The 27,642-nt window shown below is 41.0% G+C and overlaps 1 long non-coding RNA gene across 2 annotated transcripts in view; it reads right to left on the bottom strand.

Annotated features, from left to right (window-relative positions):
- LOC141581980 (uncharacterized) overlaps positions 1-27,642 on the bottom strand; it is a 1,111,619-nt gene that overhangs the window by 821,415 nt on the left and 262,562 nt on the right. For both annotated transcript variants that reach the window (XR_012514811.1, XR_012514812.1), the window contains exons 5-9: positions 24,096-24,366; positions 20,892-21,005; positions 16,064-16,174; positions 11,076-11,110; positions 9,964-10,051 (exon numbers count right to left, since the gene is read on the bottom strand). This is a non-coding gene — a long non-coding RNA (uncharacterized LOC141581980). The remainder of the gene's footprint in view (positions 1-9,963; positions 10,052-11,075; positions 11,111-16,063; positions 16,175-20,891; positions 21,006-24,095; positions 24,367-27,642) is intronic.

The following is a 27,642-nucleotide window of genomic DNA, read 5'->3' on the forward strand; positions in this document are numbered from 1 at the left end:
TACAGTGGGAACACATTAGTGTCAGGAAAAAAGAAAACAAGACAAAACAAGCAAAACCCAGTTCTGATAAAAACCCAGATTCTAGTGAGTCAATTGAGTCTGTCTACCTACCACATGGTCATTTTCATGATCACCAATTAAATAATGGCAACAGATGTTCCACTCCCAGTCTAGCAGATGATCCTGACTGATGTCTGGGGTTCCTCAGTTGGGGCTGTTACCTCGAATATATTCAAAGGGCCTCTTCATGTAGCCACTTGGGCTTGCTCACAGCATGGTAGTTACCGTTCCACAGTGAAGATTCCCACAGAGTCAGGAGAAGTGTTATTATGCTAGAGTAAAACATCAGCTATAGTCACAACACTACACAAAGTAAAGGGACTAGAACATTCAACAGTAGCAGTCTTGAAGTTACATCATAGGAAGAGAATGTGGGATGGAATGTATCTTTAAGAAGTGGACATTGAGGATCTACATCCAGAGACTGTGGTCCTATAAAACATGAGCTCTAAGAAGCCCCTTAGATCTGCCCCAGATTCGTGTAAAAGGGCAATTGACAACTGAGACCAAAAAAGAATTAAATATTCTTTTGGAATTTTTTTTCAAGATTTAGTATCAACTGGACAATCATTATGAAAACAACATGGCAAAACCATTGAGGAAGATGCACAAGATACTGAAGTAGAGGGAGTGAAGGATGATCCATCTCCTTCAAGATGACCAGAGACAGACCCACTAACTCTAGGACAGTGAGATGAAAAAGGTCAGTGCACCCTTGGCAGGAACCCCTCTGATGTCTCTAAGTGGCTGGAAACTATTAATGTAGGCCTTCTGAGTGCCTTGTACTTTTCAAGATTTCTTGATGGTAAGAGCCACTAACCAGATTTCATAATACATAGAATACCTTCAGCACAGAGGGTGAGAAAGTCTTTCCTTCAAAAGCCAGAAGTTCAGAAACTTGTAGCCACGGCATCCAATGGACCTTACTGTAAGTGTGGACTAAAGAGAGAGAAGCATTGGCTTTAACCTCAGATAAACGCTGTTCCATTCTCACTGCCCTGTGACTCCCATACTCACAAGGGAAGGTGAGGTTAGGTGCTGTGGCTATTCCTTCTTCTGGACTGTAGAAATGTTTGATGCTGACTCAGAGATATGTTCTCTGTTTATTAAAATCTAATGCCTATTAACATTCTGCTGTGAAGGAGATAGGCTGTGTCCTGTCACAGGCCTCTCACCCTGTGCCCATATGTTCCACTCCTCTGGCCCTTCGTGATCCATGATGCCTGCCAGAATCACTGAGATTCTTCTCCACCTCCATCAGTCCTCTGGCCCAGGTCTCAGAACACAGGTCCCTGTCTATCCATTTCTCATTATCTGCCCTTGTCCTTCAAATTCTCAACATAAGAAAAGTTGGTCATCAAAATATCCTGGAATGGGAAACAAGGGTTTCCTCTTTGGCCTGAGACCCAGCAATGCAGATGCAGGATTCAAAGGTAGGAGGAGGAAGCAAAAGTGGATGCCCTTGAAACTACTCAGTCACATCCTTGTGACATCTGAAAAGGTAAAAGGTATTTGGGGTTAAACAATTGGAACGGAGAAAGAGGACAGTCACGTTCAGGTGTATATGGAGAAAGAGAGATTCTGTCAGTGCCTTACACAAAGTACAACTCTCTTACTTTAATGGGATGTACCCATGCATGTGTCAGAAAAGTAATCCTAGGTGAGAAAAAGCAAAGTCATAGTGAAGAAGGGATCCAGATAAAGAAGGGAACAGGCAACATTTCCTGCATATTTCAAAATGATCATTTCCCGGAATTAGCATGAAGTGTCTGTTGTATATCAGTATCCAAAGTGAAAAAGACAGCTGAGAGTAATATGGTGTCATGGTTTAGAGCCATGGTTTAATGTCTTGAAGTTAAACTGCCTCACTTTGATTCCCACACCCACTGCTTATAAGCCTCATTCCCAGAACAAAGTGCCTTTCTCAAAGCAATGTGTGTGGATGTGGACTCCATGGGTGTGTTATGCATATATTTACATAATATAGTGTTGATATATACACAGTAATTGTGTGTATACACACACACACACACACACACACACACACACACAATCCTGTACCTATATAAAATAATTGGATCACTACCTTGCAAAATGTTTAAAATTTACTTAAACAAACAGCTATAAGACAGAGAAACTGTAAAGGTAGTTCAGCCAAAAAAAAAAAGCAAATAAATGGGAATAAAAGAAATAACAGAAACTTATGAGGAGGCAAGGAAAAAAAGAGCAAATCATTGAGAGAGAACCCAAATTTAAGATAGCAGTAAGTGAAAGTGCCAGAAAAAGCATTTTAAAACCCAAAGAACTATAAATCGTTCTACTATAAAGACACATGCACATGTGTATTCATTGCTGCCCTGTGTACAATAGCAAAGACCTGGAACCAACCCAAATGCTCATCAATGAAAGACTGGACAAAGAAAATGTGGCACATATGCACCATGGAATACCACACTGCCATGAAAAACAATGAGTTCATGTCCTTTGTAGGGACTTGGATGAATCTAGAAACCATCATTCTTAGCAAATTGACACAAGAACAGAAAACGAAACACCACATGTTCTCACTCACAGGCGGGTGTTGAACAATGCAAACATGTAACTCAGGGAGAGGAGCATCACACACTGGGGGCAGTTGGGGGAGGCTAGGGGAGGGACAGCAGGGGGTAGGGAGTGTGGGGAGGGATAACATGGGGAGAAATGCCACATATAGTATGCACCTATGCAACAACCCTGCATGATCGGCACATGGACCCTAGAACCTAAAGTACAATTCAAAAAAATTAAAAAATTTAACAAAGTTCTTTAAAACTTCTAACATTTGCATTAGAAGATTGATTAGAGAAAGGACACATTTGCATATCACTGGGACGGAGGTTTCATTGGTTCTCACACTCAGGGTTCTAAGATGCCATGATCGTGACATGCAGCAGTCACAGATCTCAAGGATCACTGGAGCTCTCCAACCTGCCTCAAAAGAAAGCAGAAAATGCTGAAGGTCTCGGCTAAGGGATTCACAATCTAGGACTTGGGCTTTAGCCTGTGAATCACCTTCCAGTATGTTGTCCTCAATTTGTAGAGTTGTGACACAATGCTACTTTTCAGCTCCCAGAACATCTCAAATGACACCACAGGCTGCTCCCCTAGGCTCCTAAGCCTTGCTGTGTCTCCTAGTCTTAGTTTGGAGAGCCATGGTGGTTCTCAGTCACCCTCAGAGTATGTGAGGCAGACACCCCAGCCAGTTTATAGTGGAGCCAAAGAAAAATGGGAGACTTAATGAGGCTGTGTGAGGACACTGGGAATATGAAGTATAAAGGACTGAACCCATATGTTCTGGCTTCAACATTTTTCCCAATCACCCAGGTGTGCACCCACTCAGGACTCAATTTTCCTTTTGTTCAGTGATGCCTGTCAAATAAGCTTTAAATAAGCTTCCATAGATTAGGGAGATCTGGCTCTTAGCTTAACAGGTTCAATGAAAGACTTCACATGACTGATTATCTGTGAGAAATGAACCCTGATTTCCTGGGGTTGAGAATATTATGGATTTTATAATGCCTTCACATTTCAGTCCACATTTATTTTATGAATATGCTCCAAAATTTTATTCGTTTTTTTGAAGACGTGTTCATATTTCAGTCCACCTTTATTCTGCAAACTATGCTGAAAATTATTTTACTACTTTCTAACTCTCTCTCTCTCTCTCTCTCTTTTGAGACATGGGTATCTCATTTTACAATAAAAATCTGCATTCTCTATCTACTAGATTATTCTTTCAAATGTAAATAGATTTTGTACTATCCATTCCATAAGTAATTTATACTGCCTTTTACTTTGTAATTTACTATATACATTGGTTTATTACACTTTGTGTTTCTATAACAGAATTCCTGAGGTTAGGTATTTTGTAATAGAAAGAAGTCAATGCCCACAATCCTGGCTACTGAAAGTCTAAGATTGGGCAGATGGACCTGGTGAGGGACTCTGATAGAGTTCATTTATTCCAGGAAGTGGAGAAGAAGCAGGCAGGTTCAAAGACATTACGTGGTGAGAGAGAAAGCAACAGAGAGAAACCAGGAAGACAGATTTTTTTTAAAACAACTTGCTCTCTCAGAAACATAATCATTCCTGCTGAAGCTAAACTTCACAACCCCATCTCAGCCCAAAAACATGAAGGCATTCCCATGACCCAAACACCTTGGAGTAGGCCCTACCTCTCCACACTGACAAACTGGAGATCAGTTTCAACATGGGATTTCACAGAAAGGAGCCAAACCATCGAACATATGATAGTTTAAGTGATGGTAGCCTCCTCATTTTAAGTTTTATTTTCTCCTTCCCTATCACTTTATCTTTTTTTAATAAACTGAAGATCCAGGAAAAGTTTCAAAATCAGCACTATGAAATAAAATTTTGTTGTAATTATTTAAAACCTAAACATAATGATATTTTCTTAGACTGTGAATCTGGCATTCAATCTATTTCTTGATTTTGTTGGCATTTGTCACTTAGAATTTTCATTCATTATGTTCTTGGAAACTTCAATGCAATATTTCTTTATATTAGATCTTTTATTTGTTCATATATTTGTTAGCTGCACATGTAGTATTTATTATGTTCTAAGAATTGCATTAGAAAGTGAGAATATAGTGGCAAATAAGACCAATTCTGGCCTTACCATTTTAGAATGTACAGTTTCATAGTAATATCTACAAATTGAATGAGAATTTGTTGGATATTATGAGGAGCTAGCATAATATTCTTAGAGTGTGTAATAATAACTGTCTGGTCTACAGATGGTGGGAGGAATTTCCTAAAATGCTTTTGTTTGAGGTTTTCTGAAAAGTAATGAATGATTAGGATTTAGAGACATAATCAGCCAGATACTTGGATCTACCTATCTAGATCAGACTTCAAGAGAAAACTAAGAGCTCTAATGAGTTCAGTAACTAAGATATTCAGCACTGTATTCTTCTACCCCAACTTAGTTTAAATAGGTGAGTAAAACACATTGTTTACAATATGAATGCCTTGGATAAATTATGTGAAATGCCAGAAACAAGACACAAAGAACCACATATTGTATCATTTGATTTGCACAAAATGTCTACAATGCACAAATCCATAAAGATCTTAGGTATATATACTTATTTGTAGCTCTAACTCTCACTATGCATATAAAAATAGAGACAATTATAAACAAGAGACAAGAATAACACAGAAGAGAGAATTCTCAGATTTTTCTCAAGAACAAAAACAAAGGTTCTCTAATAACAATTATATATATGGACTGCAATTCTTTCTTTTTCAGATATGGTTGAGCTTCCTTGAAGAGACTACCTAGTTAAGTGTGTTGATTAATGCCCTGCAATGGAGATTGTATTGCTTAGGTAGAGTATCTTTAAGGTCCCATGTAATTGTTTTAAAAGGTATAAACCTTAAAAACTATTTTGAGTTTGTTTCATTTTGTCTTTTAGCCACTCAATAATAAATTTTCTGTGTATTCTTTTTCCAGTGTCGTAGAGACTAGAAGCCCAGAACATCTATTTCTTCATAATTCCTGCCAGCAGAATTTTAGATTGTATTCCACAAATACAAGGCATTAACAAAAGCATTGGAGGGGATAACAGAAGCAAGTATCACTCCTGTTCACGTGGGTGCAGCAAAGAATCACATGGGACAGGACATGCATATGACAGACATAAGGTTTTGCTAGTGACTGTGGACATTGTCTATCAAAATACTCCCACTAGTGCTGCAGAAGTCTGAGAAAATCAACGACTACTTCCCATGTTAACTAAACAATTTTGATCTTCTAGAAGTCACTGGCAGATTTCCTTGGCTTTTTCTTCCTCAGATTTTCTATAAAACAGCTGTTTTATAAGAGCTGTTTCTAAATTCCTTTATTAAATATCTTTCTGTTTGCTATAGCTACAGTGCTTTCTGTCTTCATGGTCACAGCAAGACTTGTTGAGAAAAAATGTGCAAATGACATACCAATAATACAACATGTTTATAAACAGCAACTTTTAATATAATATGCTATATTTTAATTTCTTATTGGTATCACCATTGATGCCATGCTCTACTTCACATGTCAAAAATATTTTAAATTGGCTATAAATATATATGCTTATATTTAATCTGTGAGAAAAAAATGAAATCATTAGCTTAAGAGCATGAATTATTGTCACTTCTAGGAATCACTTAAGGAATAACCGTAATAGATTGTTGTAATAATTATGTTTTTTTAATTCACAGGTAGCCTTACTGAAGCATATTCTGACTTTTATTTTCAATGGGCTAAACAAACAAAATTTTATGTCTTGATTTTCTCACTTTCAGTTTGTAATACATATTTAATTTCCATAGTCACTGGGTAACTATAACATGGAAAACACAATATTTCTAAAATTAGCTATTTGTGTTTAATATCATTCATTAAATAAAATGTAGTTTTTAAAAGAATTGCCTCTGATGGCAGTGGTGGTCTATCTGGAGCAGCCTCTGTGGGGGTGCCAGCTGCAGTGGGGGAGGCACAGCCAGGGCTGCACACTCCATGGAGCCAGCGGGAGCCAGGAACAGGTGGGAAGCCTGCCCCCTGCTGAGTTGGTGAGGCAGAAGAGCTAGGCTCAGGGACACAGCTGCAGCTATCCAGCTGCAGCTCCAGACTCAGGATCCCTGCACTCTTGGGGACCAGGAAGCGCCAAGTGGCTCAGATGTCTCTGTTCTTACTCCCTGGACTCTGCCTTTCCCTTGGCACCTGCAATAATTTTGGAGGAAAGCTGTGGTCAAGCCCGAGTGCTGTTGCAACCCAGCCAGTTGTGCACATACTAAAGACAGCACTGACAATATCCCCCACCACTGCCTTGGTGTCTTCCAGATTTGGGGTGCCAAGGAGCACAGGAGGGAGACTGGAAGGGGCTAATGGCAGCTTGGCACAGGGTTGCAAGTTCTCCTCTGTGAAAACAGAGTGGTTGAGTTGTACTGAATGCAGATGGTGGCAGGCAGACAGGTTCTTGGGCACAAAGGGTGGGTCCCTGTTGAAACTCAACCTTCAAGCCAGGGATGGGTTACCAGTTCCAGGTGGAGTCTGTGGTTTGGAGTGAGAACTTATGGTGCTTTTTTTGGCTCATCCACGGCCACCTATTGATCAATCAGCACTCAATTCCTCCCTTCTGAGCATATAAAAACCCCAGACTCAGCCAGACTCACACAGACATCGGTACTACCAGCTGCAAGAAAGAGCTACTCACTTTGGATCTCTGGTGAGCTGTTTTGTTGCTCAGTGAAGCTTCTCTCTGTCATGCTCACCTTCCAGTTTTCCACTCATTCTACTTGGACGTTGAACAAAAACTCAGGACCTGCCAAATGATGGGACTGAAAGAGCTATAACACAAACGGGGATGAAACATGGCCCCTACTCATCACTAAAAGGAGAGAAGAGAGAAGAGCAGTGGCCCTTTTGGAAGCCTAGATCTAGGTGCTCCCCAAGCCAGGGCTGACACTCTTTGAGGCTCTGCAGTGTCTGGTGTCTCCAAGCTGCCTGGCACCCACAGTGGAAGCTAATTTTAATACACCTGGTCCAGCCACAGCCTCACTGGGTGCCAGCACCTGTGCCAGGGCCTAGAGCTGCCCACTCTGCCACAGCTGGCACACCTGGCTGTGAGCAGTGGCCAGAACCCACACTGGCTTACACACACCTCACTGCTCTATGCCTTGCTCACTCTTGGCAGGCACAGAATCTGAGCTGCTAGCATGAGCCAAGCACAGCCTGCTGGGCCTAGTGGATGGAACCAGCCCCGTGACCTGAAAAGAGCTCAAGCAAAGATGCTACCAGCCACAGATGGAAAAGTGGCTGGTTCTGAGCTGGAAAAGTGACACCCTAAGGATCCTGTGACCCTTCCATCATATTTTCTACTTTGAACTCGAGAAAAAATATGTAAAATTAAAAGTCCAGTATTAAAGGTAACTGATTCCATATTTCTGTTAATATCTACAACTGTTATTTAAAATCTGTTCTAAATTTTTAAATTATACCTTGACATTGTTCAATTTTATGTTTATAATTAGGATATGCTTTAAATTATTTACTTTGGCTTTCAAGGAAATTTAAATATTACACAGAAATGTGACACTAATAAAAAACAAATATGCTTTCAGAGTAGTTTGATTATTTAGGACACAGGACTATTTAATTATTCTAGTCTCCTAGATAGCAGCTCAATATATTTTTCATACTTTACTGCACCATTCTGTGATACATAAAATGTAAAACTAAAGATATATATTAAATTGTACTTGAGACTATTTTATTTCATTTGATGCATTAATAAAAATTCAGGTTAGCGTATACATGACTATTTTAAGCAACATGAATATGTTTCCATTGTTAATGTTTTTGCAATATAATACATAAGGTGTATCGTTCTCTATGTGAACAGATATAAGTTCAATGTGAGCATTAAATGTCAAATTGTATTTTATTTAACTCATATAATTAAATTTCATGGTAAGGTGTTGAGGTATTATCTGATGATATTAAAATAAATATTAAAATGTTAATGAAACAATTTTCTTTGAAAAGTGTTTAAATAATTTTTAAAAATAGCATGCTCTTCTTGTCTGTAAATGCTATGGAATTTAAAGTTATCTTTTTATGTCTAAATGTTCAAAGACCCTCAAATTAACAATCAATTTAAAATTTGTAGTTTTCTTGAAGGTTTTAGTAGCAGGCAACTTTTATAAAATGCAGAATGTAAATTGAAGATTTATGTGTCTGTAAAACTCATTATGGAAATAGGTTCATAGTGTTCCATCAGAAAACAGCACCTGCTTTTGTTTAAGTTCTATTTTGTGAGAAAACAAATTTAATCTATTGCAGAACTAATCCAGTTACATGCATTTTGTGAAATATAATACATAAAAACAAATTATGGAAAATTTTGACTCAGATATTCCTGTTTCTGTAAAGCTTTGCCTTTCATTCTCAACCAAATATGTTGCTGATATCATGCTTATCAAAAAACATAATGTTTCATGAAGTTTGTATCTTAAAAAGAAACTTTACAATTGTTTTTTTTTTTACTTTTATTTTGAAAAACATTTTATAAACTTAAGGAGATGATAATCTGAATGTAATTTACAGGATAATGCACCACATTAAAAGTAGAGGGAAGAAAGTGAAAAATATATTCAATAAACCAACTTGCAATTCTGGATTGTTCCTAAATATAGTAAGCTTTTGTAGCCAAATAAAAATTGATGGACATAACTTTTTTTTAAATCAAACCCTACTCTATATAGACATCTGAGGTTTTAGAGACTAGAGAAAACCATATATAACAGACAGAATTTTAAAGAATAAATGAGACATTCTCTTTGCGTGGCCTGAGCTATATTTAGTGTTTAAAATACGCATATGTAATATTTTCTATTAAATTATTAATTTGCACATAGACATATACATTATACAAAAATAGGTTCAAGTTTGATTTGATAATCAAATGTTTTTCTCAATTTAAATGAAGGACTTTTTAGGGCTAGAATAATATTTTAGATTAAATCATTGATATCTTTCTAATGACAACATGTCATAGTGGTTCATTTTTAGCGTTTTGCAAACATGTTCTTTTAAAATTTTCCAAATGCACATATGAAGTAGAGATTACAATGAACCTCCATGCAACAATTTCCCAACTATCAGCGCTTTCTTCTGTAGTAACAGATGATCTACTAATCTCATCTTAACATCTATATTAGCTTTGACATTCATTCTGAAACCACAATGTGGGATAAAGTTTCCATCTCAGTTTTGAAGCAGATGTTGGAGAAAAGCATGGCCAAACCACAATGAAACTCTTCAAGTTTCTCTGCAAAATGGTACAAATCAATTTTTCTTACTTTTTTTGGCCAAAGCCGGTTGCCAAAGGTGGCCAGGTTCAGCTCAGTTGGTGTGGAAGTCTTCTCCCTCAGTGAAGCACTGCAAGTCCTGTGGCAATGGTTGGGATGTATTAATTATTTTCCAGGGAGCATAGTGAATAAATTATAAATTTGTCAGTCGACTTGAACAAGAGCAACATTATTTTTTGGAGTCTTCCTATCCAAGGATATAGCATTTATTTTCAATTTGTTCAAATCCACTTTGTGTGTCTTGGGAAGTTTTCTTACTTATGTAGCAAAACAACAACAACAATAACAACAACAAAAATGCTTTTGTTACATATACTGTTTAGATAACTTCTCATTATTATAATTATTATTATTATTATTATTTTGTTTTTTTGAGACAGAGTTTCACTCTTGTTACCCAGGCTAGAGTGCAATGGCATGACCTCGACTCACTGAAACCTCTGCCTCCTGGGTTTAAGTAATTCTCCTGCCTCAGCCTCCCGAGTAGCTGGGACTACAGGCTGTGCCACCATGCCCAGCTAATTTTTGTATTTTTAGTAGAGATGGGTTTTTACCATGTTGACCAGGATGATCTTGATCTCTTGACCTCGTGATCCACCCGCCTCAGCCTCCCAAAGTGCTGGGATTATAGGCATGAGCCACTGCACCTGGCCTCCTTTTTATTATGTCAGATAGAACTTATGATTGTCTTTTGAATTTAAACCATTTTTATTTTATTGTTTTTATTAACTTTTTAATTGCAGCAGATTTTTTTATAAACAACAAGCAGTATGAGAGGCAATATAAAATGTGCAAATAAGTAAATATGTGTTCATGTTCTTAAGCAGCTCATAATTACAAAAGACATAAGATATTATCTAGTTAGTGACACTTTTAATACTACTTAAAATAGTAGGTAACAAATATATAAAATGGTTTGACTATGAATGTGATTGATTTAGACATATGTTCCTCTGTGGAGCAATGTATTTAATTGAGCTAAGTAGATTAACAGTGTGTGGCTCTTTATTATTCCCCAAATACCTCTCATGAACTACAAAATAGTATTCAATAATATAAATACATATGTGAGAAAACATTTTTCTGACCAGTGGCATACTTACAGAGTTTTAAATAAATATGGGATATATTCAGGATGCTGTGGAACAATAAAAATTTGATTAAATTATTTTGTCATCGAGGCTAAAGTTTAGTGCTAAATATTTTATTTTAAATTATCTGAAGATAAGAATTTAATAATATTGGACACTGTTAGAGTAGATCTCAATCATTGGCACTAAAATACTTACCGCTGTCTGCTGAACTCTGAAATCTTACCAGTATTACTTTTCTTGTAAGGTACAGCTTAGGGAAGATTGGCCCCATTGCCATGCAAAGAGAGGTAAAGTGAGATTCTACTCAAAGCAACCTTGAATTTGAAACTGGGTCTTCCACTGTTTCAAAGCTGAACTGTAGGTCCAAATGTGTACATATTTGGACATCATTATCTTCATCAGAATCCTCAGGCATGTGTCCTCAAGGGCTTGTGTGTCGGCAGTACTCAGCATAAAGTTATTTCTCATTATGGCAAATTATAATTAATTTGCCAGTATATAATTCATTATCAAGATAAAGTTATTTATCATTATGGCAAGGACAAATTTAGAAGACTTACTAAATTTACTTCTTTGTTTCCCCAGCTGGAAACAGTCAATAGCTACTGATATCACCAGTGTGATACCTTGGCTGAATACCTTGGCTGTGTTAACTGCTTTGACTCAACATGCAGCAGAGGTATTGGTGTACTGCACCTCGAGATGCTGAAATATGGCTGAAGTTCAGGGTCACTGGCCCAGGCCATCCACTGAGGTCATCCCATGCGGCATCAGCCACTGGTTCCGATGAACCCACCATCACTACACTTCTCATCAATCACCAGTCACTAGACTGAGAATTGTGTGAAAGCTGGGATCCTATTTTACTCACCTCTGTGATCATGGTTCTTAGCTAAGGGCCCAGCACAGAGAGGCCTCTCAGCAGTGTTCATCCATGACTGAATAAAATTGATCAGAAACCTCCGACTCTTTCACCTACATTTCTGTTCCCTATGTCTTGTAAGGATGCTCTTTCTCTCAGAATGCTGCAAATCCCCTTCCCTAAAGAGGCGCCTGCCCTACACCATCGTGGCCCCAGGATCCTCTCCTGTGGGAGCTTGAAGGAAGACAAGCCTGTTCTGAATTTTTTTTTTTTGTTTTTGTAGGTGGAGTGTCGCTCTAGTTACCCAGGCTGGAGTGCAATGGCATGATCTCAGCTCACTGCAACCTCTGCCTCCTGGGTTCAAGCAATTCTCCTGCCTCAGCCTCCCGAGTAGCTGGGACTACAGGCGCACACCACAATACCCAGCTAATTTTTTTGTATTTTCAGTAGAAATGGTCTACCATTTCATGTTGACCAGGATAGTCTCAATCTCTTGATCTTGTGATCCACCCACCTCGGCCTCACAAAGTGCTCAGATTATAGGCGTGAGCCACTGCACCCAGCCAATCTGAAAATGTTCTCTTACACCTCCCCCTGTCATTAGGAGCAATGTCCTCTGACATACCCTCCCATCTTCCAGGCTGCCACAACACCTCAGTTGGGTAGAACTACCGTATCTTGTTGAAATGATCTGTGTGTGTTCTTCCACTCACTGGCTTGTGTTTTTTTAGAGACATTAAATACCTGAATCACAAGTGCTTAGCCAATATAAAGAAAAGTAAATAATAAATATTTATGGGAAACTTCCCTCAACTGAAGATGCAGAAGAATAGTATAAGTATCACTGTTTCATATACAAGCAAGGGACACTTACTCTGGCACCTGACCCAGGACAGAGCTGTTTGATTAAGAATGAACATCTCCAACCTTTCTAAAAGCACGGTTATTCCCTCTAACCCACACTGACCTGAAGAGCATCCACTGCTACGGCAGCCCCGAGGTCGAGGCTCCTGGGTCTGGGGTGGGGGCTCACGGTCACATCCTCCCGCTCCTGGAGTTGAAGCTGCCCCTCACTATAAACCAGCTCTGATCTACCCTATGCCTCTCTGGCCAGAGGCAGGAGATTCCCGTGGAGTAAGTTTCCCAGTCCCCACTGCTCAGCTCATGCTGCTCCTTGAGAATTTAAATGATCACAGGCAGTGCCCATTTCCCTTCAGGCTTCTGTCCCAGTTTTCCCTTATTCTCCCATTCTTTGGTTTTCATCTACCAATGGCTTGTCCTTTGGGGATTATTCTCATCCCCTAAAGCTGCTGAGTTTCTTTATTCCACCTGTTCCCTGATCTCTGGGATTCCAGTGTGTAGACTCAGCTCAGCCTTCTGCAGGAGACACACAGAGTCAGGTCTCAGCTGAAGGTCCCAGGCAGTATTGAAAACCATCTCAATTCCTCAGAGATGCAGAGAAAACAGAGCAGGAAGTGACCTCGGAGAGGTACAAAAAGCCCCTACCTTGCCGATGAGGAACCTGAAGCCCAGAAAGACTGAGACTCTCCCAGGCTCCCTCCCTCACCACTTGGTGGCAGCAGATCCCACACAAGCCTTGGCCTAAGCCTCCCTGTGCAGAGCAGGTAACTCACCCTCCAGAAGCTCACTGCTGCTTTTCAGAAACTTTAGATGAAAAACAGCAATGTCCACTGTGATAACAAAAAGAGTAAAAGCCCCTTTCTTTGGACAAACCCTTTATCACAGTTCTATAGTCCTGGTGTTTACACTCGGTCAGCTGTCATTCACTAGCTGCTAGATTGGGGCAGGGAGCACGTAGGTTTGAATAGCGTTTCACACAACCCTGCTTTCCCGGCCTGGGCTCTCAGCTCCTCCATTCTTCTTCAAAAACTTTCTTCTGCTCTAACTGCTGGAGAGTCCAGGCCCTCATGTGAGTCATTTCTCCATGAAGATCCCTGTTATTTTCTTCCTCTCCTGGAGATAGAGAGGGCAGAGATTGGTTCTGGGTCTCCACAGTCTTAGGTTTTCTCCTAAGCCAGCCAGGGCAGCTGAAAGGAATCATGACTGCGAGAGGTCAGGACAGTGAAGAGGAGCACGGGCTCACAAGGACAGCCCCTCGTGGAGATGGTCAGGACCATGACACCAGCAATATCTGACCAATTCTGCTGGGATGATGCAACAAGGATTAAGTGGAGGATGCCACCATGAGGAGAAAGGGGAAGAACCAAAAGAGTGGGGGAAGAAGAAAAATAAAATGTTTTCAATAACGATAGAAAAATATGCAGAGCCCAGAGACAAAGCCCCCTGTCACAGAGGGTTAGTTCCAGGCTGAGGAGCCCAATCAAGAAATTCCTGCTGGACTTTGCTCAGCCCCATTTCAAAATGGTTTTGGATCAGTGACTTGGTTCCCTCCACTTTCCCTCTTTTTGAACAAGAATCACTAGCGTCGTTTCTCTGTGACTGTCCCACCAGTGCACATTGAGGACAGATAAGCTGTTTGTTCAGTTTCACAGGTCAACAGAGGTAAGGGAATTATATCAAGGATCTGTATTTGGGCCAGGCACGGTGGCTCATGCCTGTAATCCTAGTACTTTGAGAGGCCTAGGGGGATGGATCCCCTGAGGTCAGGAGTTTCAGACTAGCCTGGTTAACAGGGCAAAACCCCTTCTCTACTAAAAATACAAAACAATTAGCTGAATCCAGTGGTGCATGCCTGTAATCTCAGCTACTCAAGAGGCCGAGGCAGGAGAATCGCTTGAACCCAGGAGGCAGAAGTTGCAGTAAGCCAAGATCACACCCCTGCACTCCAGCATGGGTCACAGACCAAGACTCACTTTCAAAAACAAAAACAAAAAAGAATCCGTACTTAATGGACACCCTCAGAAGCCTCATTCACACTTGGTGTAGATGATTTAAATGAGATTTTAAACTTTTGATCAGATTAGAGCTACATGACATTTTTCACTTTGAACTAATGCATTCATGACACGAAACTTGGAAACCTTAGGTGAAAGGGTGAATGTACTTTGCATCTGTGAGGGATGTGAATGTCTGGGGAATAGAAGTTAAACTGTGATAGGTAGAATTTCTAAAATGGTCTCCAAACATGCTGTACCCTTATCTCTGGAACCTGGTAAGCTGATAAGACATTCCTGTGATTACATTGTTACATGGCAGTCATATGACTTTAAAGAGTGATATGGTTTGGCTCTGTGTCCCCACCGAAATCTCATGTTGAATTATAATCCTGAGTGTTAGAGGCGGGACCTGGCAGGAGGTTATTGGATCATGGGGAAGGTTTCTAATGGCTCAGCACCATCCCCCAAGTGCCATCTCATGAGAGTTTCCATGAGATCTAGTTGCTTAAAAGTATGTAGCACTTCCCCCCGCTCCTCTCTCTCTCTCTCTCCCATTGGCCATGTGAAGATCGTGCCTGCTTCTACTTCCACCATGACTGTAAGTTTCCTGAGGCCTCCCCAGAAGCAGAAGCCTGCACAGCCCACAGAACCATGATCTGATTAAACTTCTTTCTTTACAAATCACCCAGGTCATTAATTATACACTGCAAGAACAGACTAATACAAAGGCTGTGCTTTCCTGAGTGCACCAGATCTAATCACATCACTCCCTCAGTGTCAGAGATTTCTCTAGTGGGTAGGAAAAGAAAAAGTCAGAGAGAGGATAGGAGCTGCAGAAGAATTCCATGGGCTGTTGTTGGTTGGAAGATGGGAAAAGTGAGAAAGAATGCAGGTGGCCTCTGGAGTCAGGGTGTCTCCTGGCTGAGAGCCAGGAGCACTGAAAAAGGGATCTCAGTCCTCCACCCACAAGAAAAGGAATTCTGCCGATACATCTGTAGTAAACTTGGAAGAGTAGCCTGATCTCTAGATGAAAAACACAGGCAGCCCATAACTGGATTTCAGCCTCCTAAGACCCTGATCAGAGAACCCAATCTTTCCTGATTTCTGTAGTTTCAAACCACTAACTTGTTATAATGCGTTAATAGGTAGCAACAGAAAACTAGTTACAGGTGCCTATCTGTACTCTTTTTATATTTTCACATACATGTATGCTAATCCCTTTAGGCACAAAAAAGAAGAAAAAAAAGCAAGGGACTACATTAAAATGTTATACTTACCTTTGTGGGAGCACTGTAAGGGCTGTTGCAGAGCCCTTGCAACTAGAAGAAGATAATGAAGGGCATTTCAGGCAGGTGAGAAGTGTCTTTTCCATGTTACCAATCCAAATTCTGAAAGAAAAAAAAGATGGTAAAATATTTAACTCCCAGCCAGGTGTGGTGGCTCATGCATGTAATTCCAGTATTTTGGGAGGCTAAGGTGCGTGGATCACCTGAGGTTTGTAGTTGGAGAGCAGCCTGACCAACATGGAGAAACTCTTTGTCTACTAAAAATACAAAATTAGCCGGGCGTGGTGCTGCATGCCTGTAATCCCAGCCAACTCGAAAGGCTGAGGCACAAGAATCACTCGCACCCTAGAGGTAGAAGTTGCAGTTAGCTGAGATTGCACATAGCACTCCAGCATGAAGGCTCATGCCTCCAATCCCAACACTTTGGGAGGCTGAGGAGGGCAGATCACCTGAGGTTGGGAGTTCAAGACCAGCCTTACCGACATGGAGAAACCCTGTCTCCACTAAAAATAGAAAATTAGCTTGGCATGGTGCTGCATGCCTGTAATCCCAGGTACTCAGGAGGCTGAGGCAGGAGCATTGCTTGAACCCAGGAGGCAGAGGCTGCAGTGAGCTGAGATCATGCCATTGCACTCCAGCCAGCACAACAAGAGTGAAACTCCGGCTCAAAAACAAACAAATGTAACTCTGCATAACATTATCTGCAAATTCATCATCTACATTTCTAATAGAAGGATTTTTTTTTTAGCGCTTTCACTTGTGCCCACTGGACAAGGTTTGATTGCAACTATCTGCTACCAGCATAGACGAACCAATTCAAGGAGAGCAACAAATGGGACTAACTACTAAGTTCCCATAAAGAAAGTCCTTAAGAATAAAATCTTTCCTCTAGTTGACACAAGATTAAGACAATGGTCCATTACATAAAATCCCAATCTAATAAAAGCTGAAATGTAATGTTGTCTGTTTCCCAAATTTTAATTTTGTTCAGGCTCTGTCATGGTGACCAGGGATTGGAAAATGACTGCAAAGAACCTCTGGGGAATCTGGGGAGGGAAGAAAGGTAGTCTGTATTCTAAGAGGGGACTGAGGTGATGGCTACAAAATTCTACATATCTACGGAAATTATTCAATTCTACATTTGTGATTACTGACTTTCATTACAAGTAACTTGTTCAATAAAATTTCTGGTTTCTACTCCAACCTGCAAGGAGCCAGGAGGTCACCGCTTGTCCTTACAACAAGAAAAAAGCTGAACAAACTGAAAATTATCAAATCTTATTAGCGGGTCTAGAAGAGAGGTCACAGGGCAAATTGCCATGCTGAAAACAAGACAGACAGGCAAATACAAGGAACAGAAGTTGCTGAAGCCAGCACTTAAATGGTACTGACAGATTACTAGAAGCTGAGGGTGGCCTGCCTTGAGCATTCAAAACTCCTTGGGGCCCAGATTTAGTGGGGATCTCACATTTTTCTAAGTTTTATCACCTGGAGCCCAACCAGGTTCTCATAGTAAAGATCAGAAGAAAAATGCCCACAGAACTGACACTGCCGACTTCAGCACTAATTATAAAGCTACAGTAACCAAACAGTGTGGAAATTGGTGAAGAAAGAAAAAAAGCAGACAAATAGGTCACTAGAAAAGAATACAGAGCTCGGAAATAGACTAACCTTTGAGAAAGGCACGAAGGCAATTTAACAGGCAAAGGATAGTCTTTTCAACAAATGGTGCTAGAATGACTAGATATCCACATGTAAAAAATAAATAAATCTAGACACAGATTTTACACCTTTCACAAAATGGATCTTACACTTCAATGCAAGGTACAAAACTGTAAGACTCCTAGAGGATAACATAGGGGAACATCTAGGTGACCTTGGGCATAGCGATGACTTCTCAGATACAATGTCAAAAGCACAACCCAGGAAAGAAAAAATTGATCAGTTGGACTTCATTAAAATTAAAAACTTCTGCTCTGGGAAAGGCATTGTTAAGAAAATGAATAAGCAAGTGATAAACTGGGAAAAAATATTGGCAAAATACAGCTCTGATGAAAGACTGGTGTCCAAAATACATAAAGGACTCTTAAAACTCAATAATAATAAAGCAAACAACCCAATTTAAAAATGGGCAGAAGATCTGGATACTCCACCAGAAAAGACATACGGATGGCAAATAAGCATATGAAAAAGATGCTCAAAATCATGTGTCACTAGGAAATTGCATATTAAACCAAAGAGATGCCACTACACTATAATATATACCTAATAGAAAGGCTCAAATCCAAACAAGTGACAATACCAAAGGCTGCCAAAGTTGCAGAGCAGCGGGAACTCTCATTCACTGCTAGTGGAAATGCAAAATGCTAGTCACTTTGGAAAACAGTTTGGCAGGTGTTTTTGTTTTGTTTTGTTTTGTTTTTGTTTTTGTTTTTTGCAAAGCTAAAAATAGCCTTGCCACATAATCCTGCAAATAGCAGTTTTAGGTATTTACCACAGTAATGTGAAAACATGTTCACTCAAAAACTTGCATCCAGGTATTTACAACAGTTTTCTCATACTTGTCAAAAACTGGAAATAACCAAAATGTCCTTTACTAAGTTAATGGCTAAACAAACTGTGGTATATCTGTGCAACAGAATATGATTCCGTTATAAAAAGAAATGAGCTATCAGGCCATGAAAAGACATGGAGGAACTTTAAATACATAATGCTAGGAAGAAACGAGTCTAAAAACTCTACACACTGTATGATTCCAACACTAGGACATTCCAGGAGAGTCAAAATGGTAGAGATAGTGAAATGATCAGTGATTGCCAAACGTGGAGGAGGGATGAATTGTTTGAACACAAGGAGGTTTTCAGTAGTGAAACTCTTCTGTGTGATACTGTACTGAGGATTCATGACACTAGGTAATTGTGAAAACCCACAGAACTATAAAACTCAAAGAATGAACCCTAACGTAAACTATGGAGTTTAATTAATAATAACATACCAATATTGATTGATCAATTGTAAACATCTATCACACTAATGCAAGATACTAATGATAGAGGAAATTGTGTTCCAGAGGACAAGAGAGAATAGGGGAATTCCCTGTGCTATCAGCTCAATTTATCTGTAAACCTAAAAGTACTCTAAAAAATAATATCTATTAAATTTTATTAAAATTCTGACATGACAGCCTCAAATCAAAATGTTGGTGGCATCCTGTTACTGTGTGGTTAATAATGGGCATTGGGGTGGATCAACCTGGAGTCAGAACGGTCAGAGATAGCAATGCCTGTGCCTTCAACCTCTGGCTCTGCGGGTGTCCCTGGAATCCAGAGAGCAGATCAGCTGGCTTGAGACAGCCTCAGTGCTCCAGATAGTGCAGGCTTCTGGTAAGGACAGGGAAAAATCATCTCAGGGCAGTAATATGGCTGATATAGATTTTATTTTGGACGTGGGTGAATCTTGCAGTCTAAAAAGTATTTAACTTAGAAGACAGATACTCTCTGCTCATGATGTTAAGAACAAATTTAGAATTGTTGTTAAACTTACATCTTTATTTCCCTAGCTGGCCAGGACCTCATTAGTAGCTACTGATGTCACTAGTGTCCTCTGATCACCTTGGCAGTGATAACTGTTTTGACCCAACAGAAAACTGAGGTGTTGCTTGTACCTAAGATGCTGACACCTGGCAGAAATCCAGGGTCACTGTCCCAGAGCAAGTCAGCCAGCTGTTGATTAACAACCAGAAGGGGGACCCGGTCATCCACTGAGGTCATCTCCATGCAGCATGAGCCACTTGCTCTAATGAAGCCACCATCACTACATTTCTCATAACTTGCTATTCACTAGACTGAGAGTTCTGTGAAAGCTGAGATCATATCTACTCATCTCTGTGTTCATGATTCCCAGCTTAGGGTCTGGCACTAAGGAAGGTCTCGGCAGTGTTCACTGAAGATAGGATAAAACTGACTATAGATATCCAATCCAATCACCAACAATCCTCTCCAAAATGTCCTACCAGGGATGCTATAATTTCTCCCAAGATGCAGCAAGCCCCCTTCCTACACCTGTAGACCCCTGCTCTACACCAGTCACATCCCAGCATCTTCTGTGGGACACTGGAGGAAAAACGGGACTACTCTGAAGAATTCCTCTTATGGTTCCCCTTGTCATTAGGAGCAATGTCTTCACCTACACTCCCATCCTCTGGGCTGCCATGACACACCACTTTCAGAGAACTACTATATTTTCTTGAAATCATGTCATTGTGTTCTTTCTCTCATGAGCTTGAGTTGCTTGGGGAAACACTACTATTTGAACCCCAAGTACACCCAGTAAATACTCATATCATATAGAGACCTTCCTCAACTGAAAGTGCAGAGGAATAGTGTAAGTATCACTGCTTCAGATACTGGCAAGAAACACTTACTCTGGCACCTGACCTAGGGCAGAGCTGTTTAATGTAAGAATAGACATCTCCAACCCTTCTCCAAGCATGGTTCTTCTCTCTAACCCACACTGACCTGAACAGCATCCACTGCTATGGCAGCCCCGAGGTCCAGGCTCCTAGGTCTGGGGTGGGGCTCAGGGTCAAATCCTTCCCCTCTTGGAGTTGGTGCTGCCTCTCACTATAAACCAGCTCTGATCCCCCCTTTGGCTCTTCCTCACCAGGGTCAGGAGACTCCTGTGGATTAAGTGTCTTGCCCAGTCCCCGCTGCTCAGCTTGCGCTGCTCCTCGACTGGTTGAATGATCACAGGCCCATTGCCCATTCCCCTGAGGCCTCTGGCCCAGTTTGTCCTTATTCTCCCCTGCTTTGTTTCTCACCTGTTCTAGCGCTGACTTGTCCTTTACAGGTTCTTCTCTTTTCCAAAACCTGCTGACTTTCTTCCATCTGTTCCCTCAGTTCTCAGCTTCCCAGGTGTGAACTCAGCTCAGGCTCTGAAGGAGAAACACAGGGGCCAGAGTCAGGAGTCAGACCCAGAGAGATCAGAGGCAGGTTACAGGTCCAGGCAGTGTTAAAGACCATCTCAGTCCCTCAAGGACTCAGAGAAAACTAAGCAGGAAGGGACCTCAGAGAGGTACAATTAGCACCTACTTTACTGATGAGAAAACTCAAGTCCAGAAAGACTAAGACTCTCCCAGGCTCCCTCATCACCCAGTGGCAGCAGATATACCACGAAAGCCTTGGCCTCACCCTCCCTGTGCAAAGCAGGTAACTCATCCTCCAGAAACTCGCTGCTGCCTTTCAGAAAACTTTAGATCAAACACAGCAATTTCACCTTGCAAACAGAGTAAAAGGGTCTTTCCTTGGACAATTCTTTATCATGGTTCTCTAGGCCTATTACTTACTCCCAGTCCGTTGTCATTCACTGGCTAGCAGTTTGGGGCAGGGAGCATGTGAGGATTAAACAGTGGTTAACACAACCCTGCTTTCCCAGTCTGGGTGTTCAGCTACTCCATGCTTCCTCAGGGAGTTTCCTCTGCTGTAACTGCTGGAGAGTCCAGGCCCTCACGTGGGTCATTTCTCCATGAAGATCCCTGTTATTTTCTTCCTCTCCTGGAGATAGAGAGGGCAGAGAATGGCTCTGGGACTCCATAGTCTTAGGTTTTCTCCTGAGCCAGCCAGGGCAGCTGAAAGCAATCATGACTGAGAGAGGTTAGGACAGTGAAGACGATCTCAGAGGAGCACGGGCTCACAAGGACAGCCCCTCGTGGAGACAGTCAGGACTGTGACACGGGCACTATCTGACCAATTCTGCTGGGGGCGATGGACCAAGGACTAAGCAGAGGATGCTGCCATGAGGAGAAAGGGGAAGAACCAAAGGAGTAGGGGGAAATAAGATAGACAATAATGGTTTCAAGAAATGCAGAGCAAAGATCCCAGAAGCAAAGTCCCACAGGATGGAGGGTCAGTCTCAGGCTGTGGATCCTACTTAAGTACCTCCTGCTGGATTTTGCCCAGCTCCATTTCCAAACTATTTTGGATTGGTGACTTTTTTCTCCCTTCCATGTTCCTTCTTTTTGAACTAGAATCACTGTAATTGTTATTCTGTGCCTGTCCCGCCATTCCACATTAGGAGCAGATAAGCAGTTTGTTCAGTTTCACAGGTCGACAGACGTAAGGCAATTATGTCAATAATCTGTACTTAATGGACACCCTCAGAAGCCTCATTGACACCTGGTGTGGATGTTTTAGATAAGATTTTAAACTTTGGATCTGATGTGGCCTACGTGACATTTTTCATGTTGAACTAATGCTTTAATGACATGAAATTTGGAAACTTTAGAGGAGAGGATGAATGTATTTTGCAGATGGGGAAATGTGAGTGTCCAACTGTGGTAGATGGAATTTCTGAAATGGTCCCCAAACATGCCATACCCTTGTCTCTGAAGCCTGTTAAGGTGAAGAGACACCACTCCTGTGATTATGTTTTTATGTGACAGTTACATGACCTGAAGATGATGAGGTTACCTGCATGAAGTGGATTGAATCACATCACTCCATACATGACAGAGCTTTCTGTGGCTGGTTGGAGAAGATGAAGTCAGAGAAGGAAGGAGCTTGAGAAGGACTCCATGAGTTGTGATTGGCTGAAAGATAGAAAAGACAGGTAAAGAGGAAAGCAGGTGGCATCTGAAGTCAGAGTATCTCCTGGCTGACAGCCAGCACAGAAAAAGGGCCCTCAGTCCCCCACAAACAAGAATAGAAACATTTTCCAATATCTGCAGTGAACTTGGAATAAAAGCTTGAGCTCTAGAGAAACAGCATAGCTAGCCCATTTCTGGATTTTAGCCTCACATGACCCTGATCAGAAAACCCAGGAAGGAAGGAAAAGAAGGAAAGAAGGGAGGGATAGGGGAACAGATAAACTTACATGAAGATGAGGAGATCCAAGGAAACTTACACCACCGATATGTTCAATTAACAGGAACACGCTAACTAGTTATTAGAGAGACACACTACTATAAATCCATATACTGTTTCCATGGCAGACAATCATTCCTGCTTCTCTGAAACACTTTCTGTCTCCGCCTTGCTGTTGTTAGAGACACTGAGTCTTCCCTTTGGACAAGTTCTGGCACCCACAGGAATGAGATGAGACAGTGAACCCCAGAACACCAGGCCACAATGTTCCCTGCTGCTCCTTGTCCACTCCAGAAGCTGCCCAGCTGCAGGGGAATGTGAGCCTCAGCTCCTGGGTCTGACATCATCCCTTTGCCTTTCTCACTGGGCTTCTCTCCTTGCACTGGCTCCCACTCCCCCAGGAACTGGCAGGTGACCATGTGAAAAGAACACAAACAGGACACGCCCCTTTCTTTCTCCTCTCAATGCCTGCAGTGGTGGGTTCCATGGGGTAGTGATCTGACATTTACTCATTATGGTGCCCCTAGCCCAGAGCAGGGCCTGGCACCTAATAGCCACCATGTGAATGCTCAGTGAAAGAAGGTGACCACCACAAGGTCATGAGGAACCAAGAATTCTACTGTGGCCCATCAATTTTAAGTCCTACACAATTCTAGAATGGGAAATGTGAAAGGCCTTCAAAAGTGGCCACTCTCTGAAACCATTATACTGGCAGCTGAGCCATGTTTCCCCATCCTGGACACATCTAGAGGGCACCGCCTAAATCCAGACACATCTCCCCACACAGGACAGTTCAGGGGCCTTAGCCTGGGAAATGTGGTGGACAGGGAGGGGGGAATCATGAAAGTTGAAGAGGTGAAAGCAGGTGAAAGGGAACAGCAAGGTGGAAACAGAGAGAGAGATGGGGATGGAGACTGGGGGATGAGAGGGGAAGAGAGAGGAGAGGGACGCAGATCCAGCCACTGAGGAAAAGGCCTGAAGAGAACACTGTCCTCTCCTGAAGTCAAATAACTTCCACCTGACCACGCACTGCAGCTCGTGGGTGGCACATGCGGGTCATGCTGCAATGTTTAGGGCCTATGGAATCTTCCCTTCTCATCTGAATCGTAATGGAGAGAGGACTCTCTGACCCCATCCAGCTGGCAGTGCCTCGTGATTTTTACCTGTTAGATCTGGCAGCTCTTCATGTCAGCCCACACCGCATGAGGCTGCTCTTGGTGAACCGAATGGGGAAGATTCTACATCAGTGCCTCGGAGAGTCCACTGGAAGCCCTGGACAGCAGGAGTCAGTGGTGCCCCAGCATGGAGGCCAAGAGCACACAGCACTGAAGCTCCAGACACCCTCAGGAGGACAGTAAAGGACAATGTGCTGGTGAGAGCCTGGGTCAGCAGGAACCTCCGCCTGGGTCTGAACATGATTGGCCTTCATACGAGCTATGACATAAAAGAGAGAAAGCAAGGTTAACATTAAGATTTGGGGCTTGGGGAACTTGAAGGATGGAACTGCCATTTGTTGAGACTGGGAAGACTGAGAAAGGAGCAGATTGAAAGGCGGTGAGGAACTAGAATTGGCTGGGTTTCTGTCATATGCAATCAACAGTCCTGACCAGCCTGGGCAATATAGTAAGACCCTGTCTCTGAAAATAAAAAGTTAGCCAAGCATGGTGGTGCACACGTGCAATCTCAGCTACTCGGGAGGCTGAAACAGGGAGATTCCTGAGTAGCCAGAGAAGTTTTCACAAAATAAGTAATATTTGGGGCAGATCTTAGTGAACAGGAATTCCATTCTTTCTGTTAGGAAATTAAGAGAGTGTGGGTGTGGTTAGTTAATGATGATTGAACTATCTTTGGAATCTCATCCACTGGTCTATCTGGTCTATTTATATATGTATATTCTATCTGCAGTCTCACTGAGCTTTGCTAGTTTATGTTGCAGTAACAAAAGCCCCAAAATCTTAGCAGCTACACATACAAAGGTCTATTTTCGTTGACATTTCCTTTTATGTCAGGTTAACTGTGACTCTATTCTATACAAGCTATTTTATTTGTTAGACAGTGAAAGCTGTGATACTTAGAGAATTGTTGAATGTGGTTCATTCATTCATTTAACAACTATTTATTGAATATCTGTTTCATACCAGGCAAGGTCAGGCACTGAGAATACAGTAGTAAATAATAAACAAGATCTCTAATTTCCACAAGCTTATTTTGAAAATGAGATTAAACACTTACAAAATAATCATAACAATATTACATTCATAAATAATATTTTAAATTAGAAAAATATAAAATTATTAAAACTAAAATGGCCAGGAGTGATGGCTCACACCTGTAATATCAACACTTTGGGATGCCAAGGTGGGAGGATCATTTGAGCCCAGGAGTTTGAAAACAGTCTGGGCACCATAGGAAGACCCTGTATACAAAAAATAAAAACTGAGCCTGGCATGGTGGTGCATGCCAGCAGCTACTAAGAAGGCTGAGGTAGGAGGACTGCTAGAGCCTGAGAGGTCAAAACGGCAATGAGTCATGATCATACCACTGCACCACTGCACTCCAGCATGGGCGACAGAGCGAAACCTTGTCTCAAGAAAGCAAAGAGAAGAAGATATGTTCAAACTATATGCAGGAGAAAAAAGAAGAAGGAAGAAAGAAGAAAAGAGGAAGAAGAAGAAGAAGAAAGAAGAAGAAGAAGAAGGAGGAGGAGGAGGAGGAGGAGGAGGAGAAGAAGAAGGAGAAGAAGAAGAAGAAGAAGAAGAAGAAGAAGAAGAAGAAGAAGAAGAAGAAGAAGAAGAAGAAGAAGAAGAAGAAGAAGAAGAAGAAGAAAGAGGGAAGAAAGAAGAAGAAGAAGAAGAAGAAGAAGAAGAAGAAGAAGAAGAAGAAGAAAGAAGAAGGAAGAAGAAGAAGAAGAAGAAGAAGAAGAAGAAGAAGAAGAAGAAAAAGAAACAATTTCATTGATGTAGTCCTGAAACTATTATGTAGAATACTATTATCTACATTACATCATGTCAGTCCTTTAATGGCTTAACAATTAGATATGATCCATAAAATTTTCCTGGTAATTAGGTATACTTAAGAACAATTAAGTATAGAGTTACTGCCTTGACAGGAAGATGGTAAAATTTTTTAAAAGACAAATAAATAAATAAAATAATAAAAGCTGTAGCTCTGTGAATCTCAAATAACATCTAATTGAAGTCAGTGAACATCTAGCAATCATTCTGAACACATAATTCTCTTAATACATGTTGCCTAAACTCCCAAGAGATCTGACTTACCAACACCTGTATGTAGCCAAAAATTGACAATCATTTATAAATTATCACCTCTGACTCCATCTTCTCTACCCACTTAAAAACATTTTACATCTTTATTTATGATTTTTTGTACAGATGGGATCTCACTATGTTGCTCAGGTTGGTCCAGAAACAGACCCACACTGATTTCATAAATCAGATGATCATACAGCCATCTGATTTATGAAAAAAAGTGCCACACAGTCCAGAAGGACAAGGATGTTCCGTTCAATATATGGTGCTACATTAAACAGTCACATCCATGTATTTTTAGTAGAGATGGCTATTTTTTAGTAGAGTAAAAAGTGAATCATGGCTGGGTGGGGTGGCTCACACCTGTAATCCCAGCACTGTGGGAGGCTGAAGTGGGCAGACTACTTGAGCCCAAGAGTTTGAGACTAACCTGGGAAAATGTTGAATGCCCATCTCTACAAAAAAAAAAAAAAAAAAAAAATTAGCCAGGCATGGTAGCACATGCCTATGGTCTCAGGTACTCAAGAGGCTAAGGTGGGAGGATTGCTTGATCCAGGAGGTGAAAGTTGCAGTGAGCTGAGATTATGCCACCACACTCTAGCCTGGGAAATAGAGTGAAAGTCTGTCTGAAAAAAAAAAAAAAAAAAAAAGCATAAACTAAAATAAAATTGCTATGAGGTTAACACAGAAAAAAATGTGCTCATATTTTTAGGTTAGGCATTGATTAACAGGACACAAAAAGCAGTCACCATAAAGGAAAAGATTGATCAAGTATAATTTCATTAAAATTAAGAAACTCAGGCTGGGTACACTGGCTCATGCCTGTAATCCCTACACTTTGGGAGGCCAAGGCAGGTGTATCACTTGATCCCAGGAATTCCAGACCAGTCTATGTAACATGTTAAAACCCCATCTCTACTAAAAATACAAAAAGAGCTGAGCATAATGGTGCTCTCCTGCAGATCCCAGCTACTTGGGGGCTCAGGCAGGAGGATCACCAGAGCCTTGGGAGGTCGAGATTGCAATGAGCTGTAATTGTGCCATTGCACTCCAGCCTGGACAACAGAGTGAGATCCTGTCTAAAAAAGAAAAAAAAAAAAATAGAGAATCTCCATTCATTTAAAAACACCATTAAAAGAGTGAAAAGGCAAGCTACAGTTTGAAAAAAGAGAAATGCAATACGTATATATCCTAGAAAGGACACATAACCAGAATAAAGTGTTACAAATCAACAGAAAAACAAGCATATCCTGAAAACAGGATACAGAGATTTAACAGGCACTTCACAAAAGAGGACGTATAAATGGTAGTAAAAAATACTCAACCTCAATACCAGGAAAAGGCAAAATGAAACCACACTGATACATTACTGCACCTCTACTCCAATGGCAAAATAACTTTTAACCGACAAGCATCAGTTTTTGGGAAAATGTTCAACTTT

Source organism: Saimiri boliviensis, chromosome 18 (genome assembly GCF_048565385.1).
Source record: "Saimiri boliviensis isolate mSaiBol1 chromosome 18, mSaiBol1.pri, whole genome shotgun sequence".
Classification (NCBI taxonomy): domain Eukaryota; kingdom Metazoa; phylum Chordata; class Mammalia; order Primates; family Cebidae; genus Saimiri; species Saimiri boliviensis.